The sequence below is a fragment of the Salminus brasiliensis genome, chromosome 16, assembly GCF_030463535.1.
Source record: "Salminus brasiliensis chromosome 16, fSalBra1.hap2, whole genome shotgun sequence".
NCBI lineage: Eukaryota > Metazoa > Chordata > Actinopteri > Characiformes > Bryconidae > Salminus > Salminus brasiliensis.
The window spans coordinates 19,371,071-19,386,761 of NC_132893.1; the positions used below are offsets into that span (position 1 = coordinate 19,371,071).

Consider the following 15,691-nt stretch of genomic DNA (forward strand, 5'->3'; position numbering starts at 1 on the left):
GTCTTAAGCCTCTGACATCTCTCAAAAGTAAAGCAACCACAGGTCTAGAGCCTCTGTTGGCTGGTTGCAGTATGATGTGTAGCTACCTGTTCTAATATTGACCCAGTTTGTATTTCTTAAGTAATGTTATTGTGCTCATGTACTTAGGAAATAAGTGAGAGACTGTCTGCAAGATCTGCATTGCACCCTTTCTGTTTATTACATGGAGTAGCTGAGTTGTATTATAACTTGCATGACCTACACTTTTACTGTTGATCCTTTTATACTTACTGGACAAACTGGGAATCCAAAAGACCACTTTGCTTCTGTGCTGTAAGCTCAATGAAGGCGGTCTGAGACACGCTTGGTCTGGGAGAAGGGAGTGGGTCTACTAAATGAATAGACGAGTCTGACTCTACCCTGGCCTACTGCACAGACTCTATTTGCAAATTCCACAACATGGCGGACAGTTCTGGCTTTATTTCTACTGAACAGAGGATATCATTGGTCAGGCCAGGTGTTAATGACCATTTTATGCAAAAACGTTTAGAGGCCTTAATCAATTTAAATTCTTCCTAGATTTCTTTAGAATGGGGCATTCCACACCAAACCACTCTACATTACTCGCTTATGTTTAATCATGTCCTTTAGATGACTTTAGACTTAGAGATGCCTTTAAGACGAGGTTAATTATTAAACGGTGCCCTTACTAAAAGACCCTTGAATATTTAGGGACCTGTTATCTTTGCAAGGTATAAGACCTGTGAAACTAACCTACCAACCAAACAAGGCTGATATCTTCAGTTTTCCTTTAGTTGGTCAAATAGTTTGTATGTGTTCAGCGAATGTGAACATGAAGTAAGGCAGGCCTGGAAGGAGCTTATACTGTTGTAAGTGAACTCTGATCCAGAGATGATTAGTGCGGTCTAAGCTTCAAAATAAGCCTTTAATCTTTCAGACCCATTCGGAATACAATAGGCTCATTAAAGCAAACAAAGGCGCCAGTGCTCTAACCTCCACTGACTCCTGTGAACAGCGGAGCATTCACATGCTATTTGCTAGTAAAGTAAGACTAGACTGAGGACATAACTTAATAGCACTTAACAGCTACCTGGTGGTCATACAGTATTTAGGAAAACTGCTCAGACTACCAGAATGTCTTTGTTTTGTAATGTAGAGGCGCTTGGGATGCCCCTTTTGTCTGTATAAATAGCAGGTCTTAGAGCAACGCTATGCAATTTTTGCAGCTTAAAAATTGTTGTGATGCTCCATTGACTTGTAAAAGCAAGAATAGCCTTGCTTGGCTTAGCAAGCTGCTATCTGCACTATATAACTTTGGTGAAGCGGGCAGGACAACATTTGCCGAACTGCATACTGCTGCTTTAAATGAAACAGTGAAAGAAACAGGACTTTTTTTTTTTTTTTTTTTTTTTTTGTAGACTCAAAACCTGACAGATCCAGAATTCCTTTTTAGTGTTTAGTGGTGCATGGTGTCTGATCAGTCTTCACAAAAACTAATGCTGTATGTAAAGCAATCCAAAAACATTCCTTATTCATTTTATATGGTTAAATCTGATTTAAAGTGCTAATTCTGTTAACAGATTTATGTAGTCTTTGCTGTATATGCATGATCAAACTTGCGTCCAGCTGGAGAGCATATGTATTTGAGCAATAATTACAGCTGTTTGCGTTAGCCTAGTGCTAAATGGGCTAAGTAAATAAATAAAAATAATAGCTACCATTACATTGTTTACATACTGACATTTTCCTCATCTGCAGTTTCACTATGGACAGTTAATTGATCCCTCAAAAGAAATTTCCTGGCCCAGGTTTTGAAAGCAAAGTGGTCAGCATGCGTGTAGGCAGTTTTATTAGCTGAGATGTCGTATTTAAGGTTTAGGGGGCAATGTAGGAATTTATGCTGGACTGTGCTTAACTATGACCTAATGCTAGCCAGTCAGAAGGGGAGGAGGACGCCTTTGGAAATAAGCTACTCAGGAGTAACACTGTTCACATTATATTCTTCAAACTGTTTTCTCTCCTAGGTGGCCCACAAAAACTAACAGGGTCTTATTTTACAGTTTGTGGGTTGGTAGGTACTTCAGAGACCTGTTTGTTTTGAATGTTATCTTTTACTTTTTTTTTTTTTTTTCTTGAATTTTTCTTTAATTTTGGGAAGTAGATGATTTTACAATATTTAAAAACATCTATGAAAAAACTGCCATAGTACATATATTCAGCGGTGTCTCTTTCTTATTAAAGTCACATATTCAAATAATCACATTGTTGCCTAAACATGATCACTGTTCAATGAAAAACCTGCATCTCCGAAATAGCAACTTCACAGGAGAAGCAAAAACTAATGTTATTTCAAGTCATTTTAGGGCATTTCTATTGGTCCATTCATCCATTCGACTTATTTGTCCAGACTAGCACTGGCTTCCTGTAGCTGTAGCTGCTCGACTTGACCCGCCATCCCTTAAGATCCATGGAAGACCAGCATCTAGGCTTTTTTTCTGTCCTGGCACAGAAGTGGTGGAACGAACTTTCCATGGGTATCTGAACAGCAGAGTCGCTTGCTGTCTACAATTCGCCCAAGTACTCTTGGAAGAGGTGGGTCTTCAGTCTGCGTTTGAAGTGTTGAGTACTGTGGTCTCTTCTGTGGGCTTTTGTATTTAGTAGCATCTAAGCTTGGAGGCATTATTTGAATCCTAGTCTATACAAACTAGCTAAGGGTGTTTTCTGAGTGAATAGTGAAGCCCTTTTGTAAGTCGCTCTGGATAAGAACATCTGCTAAATGCCTTAAATGTAAATGTACAGGGTTCAAATGACTGGGAAAACTGGATATATATTTTTGTTGAGCAGCAGCGAAATAGTAACGTTACCCTAACGTCCCTCATGGTAATATCCGTGAATGAATTGAAGTAGTTACAATGACTCTGGGAAGTAAGTTAGCCGTGATGAGATGTGACCGATAGCATCACATTTGTTTTAACTGCCTGCTGCAGAAGCTTACTTTGAATTTAGGATGCAAATACCGTGGCTCATATGTATCTTTCTACGGAACTTTAAACTTAAAGGCCAATGTTTTTGCTTAATTCAGCGTTCCGCATACAGCTCTGCTCACGAAGGTAGAGTAAACGAACACAGGATGATGCACAGTCTCTAGGGGAGCATCGTAGGCCTTTATGCTTGTGGTGTATGGGGAGGGGTGGCTTTAAGATTTGCTTATAGACGCTAACGCTGGGAATATGCAGCATCACACTGCTCTTATGATTGCAATACCCAAAGAGCTTTAGCAGGAAAGTGGATTAGAGGCTCCCCTGCTTTGTGTACACTCTTGCTCTCGCTCTCTTGCCCTCCCCTCTTACTTAAGGAATGTCTTTATGTAGCAGTAATTGTAACATCTTCCATGAGACTGCCAGTTCTCTGCTGATCTGCTGTGATGATGCTCCAGGCTACTAGGAGACAGAGGAGAGTGAGTAAGAGAGGGGAGGGATGAGGGGCAGGCAGCCATCTGGGCTCTGCTGCACTGGATGCAGTCTCCATGGCAACATGGCTTGCTCGCACAATCAAATCCAGGCCTTAAACCTGAGCCCCGCCTCCCTCGACCGTCTGCACACAAGCTTTATTTTCACTGGCCGAGCCTTACCTTATTCCCTGCCCCGCTGCGGCCCCACCCCCAAACCCAGACCCAAGCTCAACCTAAACCAAACCCAGGCTACACCCTTATTCCTGCTAAGAACCGGGCTGTGTATGTACGTGTGTGGGGGGCGGGCAGCCTGTGGCCTACAAGCTGTGTGGAGCAAATGCACCAGTCTTTCCATTCTGCTAGATAGCGGGGATATTTTTAGCCTGTCTTGAAAGCCTGGTGTGTTTAAAATGACCCTCCGCCAGGCTGCTGCTTGTATACTCGCAGGCTGACTCTGTTTACTCTCATATCTGTGCAGACCCTAGATCTCCATCCATCTTTTACTATTACATATCACTGTCCGACCCTTCATCTTCTGATCCTTCTATCCCGCTGTCTCTATTCCCCCCCCCCCATGAATCTATTCCACTGATCTATTTCAGCCTTGCATCCTAATAAGGTAACCCATAAAACACGCACGCACACTCTCACTCTCTCACTCTCTCTCTTCTCAGCCCTGCTAGAAACAAAAGCCTCTTTCACAATGTGCCTCACATGATCAGTGTAGATGCCATCAGCCTTCATCGTACAAGGGGCGCCATTGATTTTTCAGCTTTTGCAAATGCATGTCTCTCACGCTCTTTCTCTCCCTAATCTCCACTGTAACTGCTAATTATCTACATGGCCTCAAACAAGATAGGGAAGAAGTGTCCAGCCTTGTCCAGGCAGTGTGACCCCCCGCCCCCCCCCCCCTTCCCTCATCCTTTTCCTTATATTTGATATTTGATGAAAGTGCTTGTGTTTAGTTTGCAGACCAATGAGAGAAGGGGAGCATGAGAGGAAGACACAGAGAGAAAGTGAGACAGGGCTCATCTTCCAGTGGTCAATTACTGCACTGTAGAGGAATCTCTCTCTCTCTCTCTCTCTCTCTCTCTCTCGTGCGCACACTCTTACTCCTTCATGGTCTGTCATTGGCTGTCATTGCCCCCTCCTCTCCTCCTCCGAGCCAATATGCTCCCACCATCTCCACTCACCCTCCCTTTGTGCCCCCCTGTCACATGCGCCCGCTCGCTCTCCCTCTCTGCCTCCCTCTCGCGTGCTCACGCCCTGCTGCTTGCTTGCTTGCTTGCCTCTGTGCTCCTCTGCCGTCTTCCTCTTCTCGCTCCTTTTCCTCTTCCCGTTTGGGTTTTTGCTTTTTGCCGTTCCGCTCAATTGAGCCCTGTGCGGGATGTGGATCTGTAAGGATGGGAGGATTCCTCTCTGCAGGACCGCACTGATGCTGCACTGAGCCTCTTCTCCCCCCCACCACCCCTTCCCTTCTCCTTCCCTCCCTCACCCTCTTCTCTCGTTCTGCGAAAGCTCACGTGAGTACTGCGCTGGGGAGCTCCCCCACTTTCCTTCTTTTGCCTCTTGTATTGTCACTATGGTATTAGTAGCCATTGGAATATGTCTTCAGTGTCCGTCTATCTCTCTATCTTTTTGCGCCTCTCGCTCCCAAATCTGCTGCTTTCCATCTTTGCATGGGTGCAGTGTATTGGGTAGATATGAATAATTAACTGCTGTGTCTGTCTGGCCTTAGAATCAGCACTGATTCACTGGCACAGACAAAACACACACACAAGCATTACCAGCATCCGTTGACCACCCTGCCTCTCCCTTCTTATGTAAATCGACTCAGAGAGCAAAGGTAGAGCAGTTGGCGGTGTGTGTGAGGTGCAGTATTATCCCTCCCAGTCTCCACCTGTAAACAGTGTTCTCTTCTGTCCACCGCTCTGATCACATATTTACAGGGTGTGTGAAAGCCTGTGGACGCTGCCGTGTCGTGTCACTGCTACCAGCTGTTTACTGTGTTCCGTCTGAGGCCGCCTGGTTAGACACTATCTAAATTTAGACCCCTTACAACCCTGTTATCAATGAATGTCCAATAATAGTTCGCGCTACAATACGAATGTATCCCAAACTCATGCAGTACAGCTATCCTGCTATCAATCAAGTACGATACTGGAGACCAATTGGTTGTAATAGAATGAATGTAGTAGATGGTTTTAAGCCTGGGACAGCAGAGTTTCTATAGAGCAGTTTAAAAATAGCATGTGTGTGTGTGTGTGTGTGTGTTGATCTCCTTCAGGCTGCATTTTGCATCATATTGTCTTTCTACCCAATTGGAGTGATGCACAAATCTGTGTGTGTGTGAGTGAATCAGCAATGGTTGGTGAGAGTCAGCGCACGGCACTGGCGTCCTCCTGGCTTCTGTTCAAGAATAGAATCGGATACTCAGTTTGACATATGCACAGTGGCATCTGTGAACTTTCGGGAAAAAGCCCACACACTCACATTGAGCTTTTTTTTTTTTTTTTTTGGTTGGCCTTCCGGTTATTCAAGGGTGGAGTGGGATCGTTCTTGGCAGTTTTAGCTTTGTAAGCTCGCACTGTGGACACATTCCACTCCATTTCTGCTCAGCCCAGCGTTTCTTAACCCTGGTCTAGGAGAGGCACCCTGCCCTGCACATTTATTGCTTTCCCCTCTCCCAACACACCTGATTGAACTAATTAGTTAATTAACAAGTCCTTATAGAGTTGCAGTGGGTGTGTTAAAGCAGGGAAAGCTCTAAAATGTGCAGGGCAAGGGGGCTCTGGGACACTGGGTCAAACCGACGCATAAAAGCACTCCCAAAAAAACGTTTTGGGCCCCTGTGAAAATTTACTTAAGGATCCTCATCCTGGCAGTAAGTGTTTATTTGCTCAGTAAAAGTAACTGGAATTGGAAGTCCGTGCCCCGGCTAGAGGCGTCTAGGAGTAATCTGGAACCAAGCATCGTTCTTCAAACTAGCTCTCAAGAAAACTGCTGCTTTCTGCAAAATGAGAATTTCTTGTTACTGTATTTTTCTTGTTGGATGAAAACTCCTTATCTACAGCCACATCACTCTGATTGCAAAGGGAACTGGCTTGGAATAAGGGGAAACTGTGTGTGGAAACTTTCCTAGCAAATGGACGGTGTTGAGGCTCAAGTCTGACATAGTGAATTAATGGGGAGTAACCCAGTCTGTTCTTAGTGGGTAAAGTTCAAGACTTTCAATTGATTGGGGTTGGGAATACAGTATTTGAAGGGGGAGGAGTCTTTCTTTCTGCTGATATTCTGGCTGCAGGTTAGAACAGGCTGGTAATTTCACTGCTCACATATGCTTGCTGGATATTAGTGGCCTAGCATTTACCTGTGAGAATCCGTAGGGAATGCAAGATGACATTTGGGTGATCTTGGTGTCTGCAGATAATGGCTTGCAGGAAAATAAATCCGTGTCGGACTGATGTATGAAATATTTTGCAATACATGTCAAAACTGAACATGTATGTTAGTAATGTAGAAGTATTAGCAGGATAGAAGACCAATATTCCCATATTGGTGCATATCTAAAAATCATAGTGTTGAGGCGATCAGCCGATATATTAAGGTCAAAAGTCTTGATGAATCACTAATTGTGAGTGGTTTATTTAGTACTATAATGAATAGAAATTTCACTGTGGTGGTACCATCAAGGGTACGCATCCGGTACCTTTAGTTAGGGTAGATACTTGTACATTTGTACTATATTGTATAGTGTTTTTCTCTAATTGACTTGACCACATCTTGCTTGACTCTTGAACTTATTGGTCCAATATTTTCAAATCGCAACTGTGCTGGACTGAAGTGGAGGACCCTTGCTGTGGAGGTCTGACCATGTACCATGTAGCTGTTGGCTGAGAGATGTGGACCCAACAAAAATAAGAGGAGCAAGAAGGTGGGAATTGGAATCTCAAGCTGTTACAGTCATAACACCAGCCGGAGAAGACCTGAGGGCTGACTGTGTGAATCTCGCTTCACCTTGACCAGTTAACACTTACAAAAAACAGCCAGACTAATGGGTATCCATGGGTGTGTTTGTGTGGGTCTGTTCTCTGTGGCTGCACTGATGGATGGCAATTCAAAGGCAAAGGCAATTTGCCGGTCACTGAGACATTCTTTACACTTCTCTCCTGACTGGGACGTGTTAGCAGGGGCTTTTCAACACATTGAAATGTGAGCAGTTGCGTCTCCATGCTGGATTTGACTTGTCTGTAGGTTTATAGTTTGGAACTGCGGACAGTCAGCTTCAGCCCCCTTCTTCCCAATGGTTCCACCACTGACTAGATAAGATTTTGAGAGGTGGCCCAGTCTCAGCATGTCCGTGACTATGACACTATGGCGGCGGCAGTGTGTTGGTGTCTCGGCTGCTGTATTGGGTGCTACCCCTGGGATTTTAATACACGGTGTTCACACATTGACCTTAACATTGACATTAAGATGCACTTGCACAGTCTTGGAAAAAGGCAATGTACAGGCAGGCTCAAACAATATACATCCTGGTCCTCGAGATGCAGGAAGGCTATGTATTTATTTAATACTGTTATAAACAATGTGTTTTTTAATTGAAAAATGTTTTGGACGGAGTAAGAACTAAAGATACCGGAGACGCATGCTTGAGGGTACCACCCCAGTGACCGTTTGGTACCTTGTTTGCACCTTGCACCTGTTCTGCATTGAGTGACCAAAGCTCATCTTCATCAGTGCACGTTTTCTTGTTAGTAATCATCTAGCCCTTCAACAGGGCCACTGTTGTCTGGTTTTGTTCTGGGTACAGGAAAGTGGGGACAGTGAAGTGTCTAAAATACTCAGCAGTGCCATTACCATGTTGAGTCACTGCTGTGCTTTGTCTGGTCGGCGACGGCTCTATAATGGGATGAATGATGTAGATGGTGCTAATAAATTGTGCAGCAGCAGATGAGCTACAGTGAGCAACTGTAAATGTGCAGCTATGTGTATCTGTGTGATGGGTGTAGCTGGTAAAATAACCAGGGAGTGTAGTGTACTGGCAGTATGCCCATGACCTGTCGGTGTGACACCATCATAAGCCTTTAAGACAACACACACACTTGCTGGAAACAGCCTTTGTAGTTGTTTATGTATGTTAATGTGAGTTGTAGGAGATGTAGCCTTAAGAATGCTGCCTTTTCGTTAAGTGTGACTAAAGAAAGTCACTAATGCTCCGTTACAACTGCCTGGGAGCCTGAGTAGGAAAGTAGTTCATAGCAGGGATCCGCCTGGGGTAGTTCAGTACAGTTCAGCCTGTAGATGTTGGCAGCCACACCTCCACCCTTCCCGACATTCACAGTGTGATTGACAGATAGGAGAAGGTGAATGCCTGAACCTGCTTAAGCTGCAGACTGCAGGGAAGCGATTCTGTGTGTGCTGTTATCACCTGCGGATTCTTTTGGGGATTTAGTGGGACTACAGTGGCAGGGTGTGGCTGATGTAGCTTCTTCAGGCTTTGGGATGGGATAGTTAAGGGATAAAACTCTTCAGAGACTGGTAGGTTAAATGACAGGGATGGCGCACACAGGTGAAAGGTGGTCCTTTTTCAGCTGTACGCCTAATGTCATGCGTGACAGCTCAAGATCTTGCTTCATCATGCTTCATTCTCCTTGGTGGTACACAGTTTTAACCCATGCAGTGCAGTTCTGTTTTAGCGACGTTCTAGTCCTTCATCAGTGGCAGCTTTATCCACAATTTCATCCCCAAATTGTATCCCCCAGTTTCTACCCACTAGCTTGGACTCCTCATTGGTTGGCTGAACACCCTTTTAGGGGGACACTGCTTACATGGCGTTCTGGGACTCCTTGCCATAATTGGCTACAACTACGATGATCTCCTGATTATGGGGCCAATGCTTATCCAGGAAGGCTTCTTGTGAGTGAAGCAGCCGTCTATTTCTCAATTGACAGTAACAGTGGTCATTCCATACTAAAAAGGGTATTTTCATTGATGGACCTTAAGGATCTGCTGCTCACGTCTTATGGCCAGACACCACAGGACTCCTTTAGAAATCTTGTGAAGTCCATGATTCAAATGGTCAGATCTGCTGTGGGGGCCCAAGGAGGCCTTCTCAGTTTAAAACAATTGGTGCTAATGTTATGGCGATCTGTGTACGATGGAGCAGTGTGGACGCTATTCCTTCTCGGCCTTAGAACTGTGTGTGTGTGTGTGTGTGTGTGTGTGTGTGTGTGTGTGTGTGTGTGTGTGTGTGTGTGTGTGTGTGTGTGTGTGTGTGTGTGTGTGTGTGTGTGTGTGTGTGGTCAAGCATGTAACACGCTCATCACGACACCCTGCTTCAGCCAACTGGCTCTCTTAAGCACCCTCTCTGAGGTCAGGCTCTGTGTTCTGAGAGGTGCGGGAGGTTTGTTTACTCGGGCTTCTGCTCTTTACAATTATGCATTTATGCCATTTTGCCCGGCCTGCTACAAAGGGCGCCATGCAAATGATGGTCTTTTCAGGGGTGTTTGCAGACTCTGTTGGCAGACCCTAATTGATTGAGTGGGATGCTTCTGCAGAGAGGGTTAGAGAGCGGGGGAATTAATGAAAGGCTAAGGGAGCTTGGAGTATTGCAGTGTAGGCATATGGTGGGGCAAACATTGCTTAACGCTATGCGAAGTTGAGTCCAATGACCGAGCTATTCTCCATGGTTAATTAACTTCATTATTAAATCACTCTAAAATTCCCACGGGTGCTGTCGCGCAGTGTGACCATCTGAATTTGCAGCTCAAACCACTTCACAGCCTTGTTTATACTCAAGTCTTACCTTGTAAGTCCACTTTGCTAGTGTCCAGTTGATGTACCATGCATTTGGATAGTCTTCATATCCTTTTAGTTTTTGCACACAAAATCTTCAACCTGCTCTTTGTACCAAGTGCTCGAGGACTCAAAGAAACTTCATCAATATATTTTTAAATGCATTTTAAATTAATAATCTTCCTGTTATAACACTCTGGGTTTGTATTAGCCTGCTATTATTAATAGGCAGTACTGTGTTTTAAGACATGGGCCCCATGCTACGTCGACGGATTGTTGCTTTCACCTGATTGGCCAGCGTAGTGTGGCTACCATGTGCAGTTTGCATAAAAGCCTGTTAAATTTTTCTCACTGCGTTGCGAGTCACGCCGACACTGGCTGCTTTGCTATCCCACAACTAACCCGCTAACACAATAATAATAATAATAATAGTAATAATAATAATAATATAAATAAATAAATAAATGGGCCATCTCGTGGCCACTTCAACCAAGTGCTCCTAGTGACTTAGGCCTGATACCAGGTCCTTTAGATGTAATGGGTTCAAACAGCCTATGCCTGGATCAGCTCCGATCTCATTGGAGCGGCTCAGGACATCTCGATTACGCAGTGTTCAAAAGTCTATGGGTAAGGCCTGATGGCCTTACCCATAGACTGATGATGGTTTTTCTGCAGTTTTCAGTCCTTGTTAACTACATTTAAGCTTCATCGCTTCAGTGCAAAACTGAAGAAACCTAGTCAAACATGCCCTGGCTGATTGACTAAAGTATAAGGCGTGTATGCGTTTGTGTGACCCCTTTAAGGGCCAAGTCTATTTTCACATTTCATCTTCATCTCTCCTCTGTGTTGGCTGAATAATAATGCCCTGGGCAGATGTGTCACAGCTCTCCATTAGCCGAAGCTGCCTGGCCCCCAGGGCCCTTCACCTCTCCCTCGGTCTCTCCTACCTGCACAGGAAACAACAGCAGCAGGAAAAAAAAAAAAACTCAGCCTCGAACTTCAGAATGAGGACAGCCATGCATAATTCATGCTTCTAAACTGGTAAACATTACTGAATGTGAGTGAGTTTGTCCCACTGCACTGGCAGCTGGCCTGCCATCTGCGGAGTGACTCAACACGCCCGGCGGTGAAAAGATGTCTAGCATGCATGCAGCACACATGTATTACTGTTATTACTAAAATCCCAGTTTAAAGATTAAAGATGTAAAATCTGACTGACAAGACAGACAAGAAGTGTTTGAAGCTATTGTAAAATACTTGTCAACAGCACCAGGTTATTCCTGCTCAACCCACAAAAGTTATTATACAGCAACTGCTGTGGATAAGCTAGACAAGATTCTCAGAACGATGACGAAAATCACATTCAAGTAAATGAGCTAGATTAATAATGCGCTGTAAATGAAGTTCCCTGACCCAGCCAATATTCTATAGTGCTTGACCAACCTTGCGCCAGTTGCTAGGGAAAAACGACGGCTGGCCTGAACATATTGACAACATATGATGCATAGTAAACCATAATGTAAGCACTTTAATAGAAGGTAATTCCTTATAGTAGTAGGAAACACGGGGCAAAAGTGGCATCCATTCAAGAATTGCGAGGTGCAAACCATTCCTCACCAAAAAGAACACACAGCCTCCTGGGATGATATTCTTTTGACTGAAATTAGTCAAAGATGGAACATTTGGGCAACATGTGCCCTGTTACATCTGACGTAAGGCTAACGCCTCTTTCCTCCAACAGTTAAACATGGTGTTGGTAGTGTGACGGGCTGGGGCTGCTTTGCTTCTGAAGGACTCGGACAATTTGTCGTAATTGATGGAGCCATGAAGTCTGCTTGAATCCTCTGTCCGAAAATCCTGAAAGTGAATGTCCACCTGTCAGTATGTCACCTAAAGCACAAGTGCAGCTGGGTTAGGCAGCAGGACAATGACCTGAAGCAAGCCCACCTTTTTCCACAGTACTGTAGATACTGGTGATGGTGCAGATGAGCTGAGATCAGTTGTGACCGTATTCCTTCTGATGAGATCAATTCTATATTCATGGGGTATTAATGATGGGCAAGTTATTATAACCCCAAAAGGTTGCTTGGCAACCATACCAACTGTTGACAAACTAGTGTTTTTGCTATTATTATTATTATTATTATTATTATACTGTTTATTAACCTGGTGTACTCTTGTACGTTTTGTTGACGTTTAAATAAAAATACTAAATAAATCATATAAATGGGATGTTTATTTGACTATTTGGACGCAGCGCAGTGGTCGTGTCTTGCAACTTTCATGGGGTTCAAAAGGGAAGGGCCTTAGAGTTGATGTATGTTTTTGTTTGTTTTGTTTTGTTTTGTTTTTTTTGCCTGTGGTGGGGTGGTGTACTCCCCTCCCCTCACACACACACAGTTATTTAAAGGATCAGATTATTTCTGGCCCATCTCGTTTACCCTGCAACACGCCACATTTCCTCCAGGAATATTCTCACAGTAGAGAGAACGAGAGAGAGAGAGAACGAGAGAGAGAGAGAACGAGAGAGAGAGAGAGAACGAGAGAGGAGAGACACGCGGCTATGCCACGCTCTGCATGGCCCACTGTCAGGACCAAGCCCAATTAGAAGCTCGGGGTGCACACACACATGCATACGCACAGCTCGTGTCTTATGCATCAGGGTCAGGCCACGTGTGCTCAGCCTCTCCGCAGGCAGCTCGAGCAGAGTCGGCACTGATGACTTATACCCGGATGCCAAGAAGCAATGACCAGTGTCATTACTCGGTATACATGTGCTTGAGGAACCTCTTAAGGTGCTTTGAGGAAGCTTCAAGGAACCTTTTCATCTTAAAGTTTTTTGTTTTGTTTTTTTCTTAAAGGTTCCTTCACAGTTTCAATGTGAAGAACCTTCAAACGTCCCTCATGGAACTCATGATTTTATATATGACCCAGCTCATATATGAGAAGCCACTGACAAACGGTAGAAGTCAGAAATGATGATCAGGTGAACGATCAGTTGTCTTAGGCACTATTACTTGGTAATTGTTTGGTTTAAAAAAACAAAACAAAAAAAGTATGTTCTTGGATGTGTGCGTGTTTCGTTTTGAAATTAAGATGCTAGGCTAATGTAGCTAACAAACACTGAACTGACAAACACTGACTGTCACCAATCTCATCTCTGTAAATACCTGCCCAAAACAACCTGCTGAAAGCACAGCCAGAGCTTAATTTGTTTGGTGTAGACCTCGATGTGGATCAAAACGTGACTGTTATATACTATATATCGGTCTATACATTTTGACCTACTTTGATCTATAAAAATAAACTCCAGTTTGAAAGAACTTGATCCACTTTTACTCACAGCACAGCATGTGGGATTATTCCACACACGGTGGTCCAACTTTTTTTATTTTTATAATATATTTAAACAAGGTATATCTGTGCCAATAATAATTGCTTGTGGTCATTTTTAAAACACCTGTGTTAATATTAAAGATTTAGTATGTATGTATGTATGCATGCGTGACCGCCTAAATCCAGTGTTTGTTAGCAACGTTAGCCCATCGTCTCCCATTCTAAACTGAAGAAGTACACGTCAGTGATGAATCACATCAGTTTAATTTTCCACTGAACCCTTCCTTTAAACACTGCATTTTGTCATTTGCAGAGGTGAGTATTAACTCCGTGCCAGTTCACGTTTCAGTTGTATGCAAACATTAACACACCCCTGCTCAAATGATGGGAACATAGTTTTATTGACGACAAAACAGACTAATTTCTCTAGCGAAAATATGGCTTTTTTGCACTTTTTATGCAATATGACCTGTATGTGAGCCATGTTATAGTAGTGTAAAAACATCCATCTCTCAAAGACCCACTGAACAATCAAACCCCTCCCAGTACATCCGTAACACCGGTTTATAACTGCAGCGCACATTATTTCAATCCACACTGTGATCTGATTGCAGTCTGGCTAACTGGAGACGCATGTGGCTTAAAAAAAAGTTTTATCAGGATCCAATCCGGATACTAGTCTATACATATTAATGGATTTTTTGAATAATGTATTTAAAGATAAATATACATTTATTAGGAACACTTCTTACAATGGGTAGGGCCTCCTTTTGCTCTCAACACTGCTTAAATTCTCATGGCATGGATTCCACAAGAGGTTTGAAGCGTTCCTTTGATGTTCTGGTCCACGTTGGCATGATGGCATTACCCAATTCCTTACAATGTTCTCCAATTCTTCAGCTTTTCAGCACTTGTCTGGTCAAAAACTGTAAAACTAAAGAATCTGTCAAATCAGTGTTTAGGCAAAACATGCTCTTCACACCATGACACTTTAAAGAAGATGGTGCTAAGTACTAGCCAGTAAATAAACAGTGGTTTCTGCAAATGAATTGGCTTTAGCTCTAACCGCTGAGCCACCACTGCCCCACTCATTATAAATCTTTAAGGTTTATCACTTAAAGATTTATACTGGATTAAAATCTGAGTTTGTTGGTTCAAATGGCAAATAATAAAAACAAAAAGTTATCAGGTTTGTTTGATTAGTGTTTGATCCCTAATTAATTTTCCGTGCTAAAAAGAACCGCAAAAAGCCATTTCTGCCAAGCATACCACCAAGGTCAAAGTCCACCTACTTCAGGCCTCTCGCTCTCTTTCTTCGCCCCTCCTCCCTCTTATGCCTTATGCCTTGTGGCGTCCTGGGACTGTGCTCCTTTTGAGTCATTCTTCCCTTGCCATCATGACAGTGTTACGTAAAAGCAGAGGCCTTTGGGCTGTGTGAGAGGAAAGAGGAAAGGACTTGTGGCTTAATTACACTTGATTTTCGAATTGACCTAATGGGATTTCATAAACTGATGTCCTGCGCAATGACCAAGCCTCTGGAGATGTGGAATAATGAATGTTTATACATTTGACCGTAATACGAGTCCTGGAGGCGAACTCCGTGGACGAAGGCTCACACTGATTCAAAAGGAGGAACGTACGATTAAGCTCTTCCTGCAAATGCAGGTTTGTCTTGGTTGGAGAGACCAGTCCAACAGTTTGAACGTCTAGCTTTTCAGAACATTCTTAATAAAGATGAGCTTGTGTTTCTTTGGCGGGTTACAATACCATAACACATTACATGGGTATTCATTTTTTTTTTTAGAAACCACTGTGTATTTAATGATAAATGTGAACGTACATTCACATTAGGAACACTACTTACAATGGGTAGAGCCTCCTTTTCTCTCAACACAGTTTAAGTTCTCATGGCATGGATTCCACAAGAGGTTGGACGGGTTCCTTTTGAGGTTCTGGTCCATGTTTGCATGACTGCATCACCCAATTCCTTACGATTTTCTCCAGTTCTTCAGATCCAATTCTGTCTACTGCAGCCTCAGCTTTGTGTTCTTGGCTGACGACAGTGAAACACGACCTGGTGTTTCTCAGCCCTGGTCCTGGAGGCGC

General features: G+C 43.5%; 1 protein-coding gene across 4 annotated transcripts in view; it reads left to right on the top strand.

Moving 5' to 3' along the window:
- trim3b (tripartite motif containing 3b) overlaps window positions 1-15,691 on the top strand; it is a 56,867-nt gene that overhangs the window by 4,739 nt on the left and 36,437 nt on the right. For 2 of the 4 annotated variants that reach the window (XM_072658152.1, XM_072658158.1), the window contains exon 1: window positions 4,685-4,974. The exons of the other annotated variants lie outside the window; for them this stretch is intronic. The gene's annotated coding sequence lies outside the window, so the exon portion shown is untranslated. Of the gene's footprint in view, window positions 1-4,684; window positions 4,975-15,691 lie in introns of those variants that run through there. 4 annotated transcript variants of the gene reach the window in all.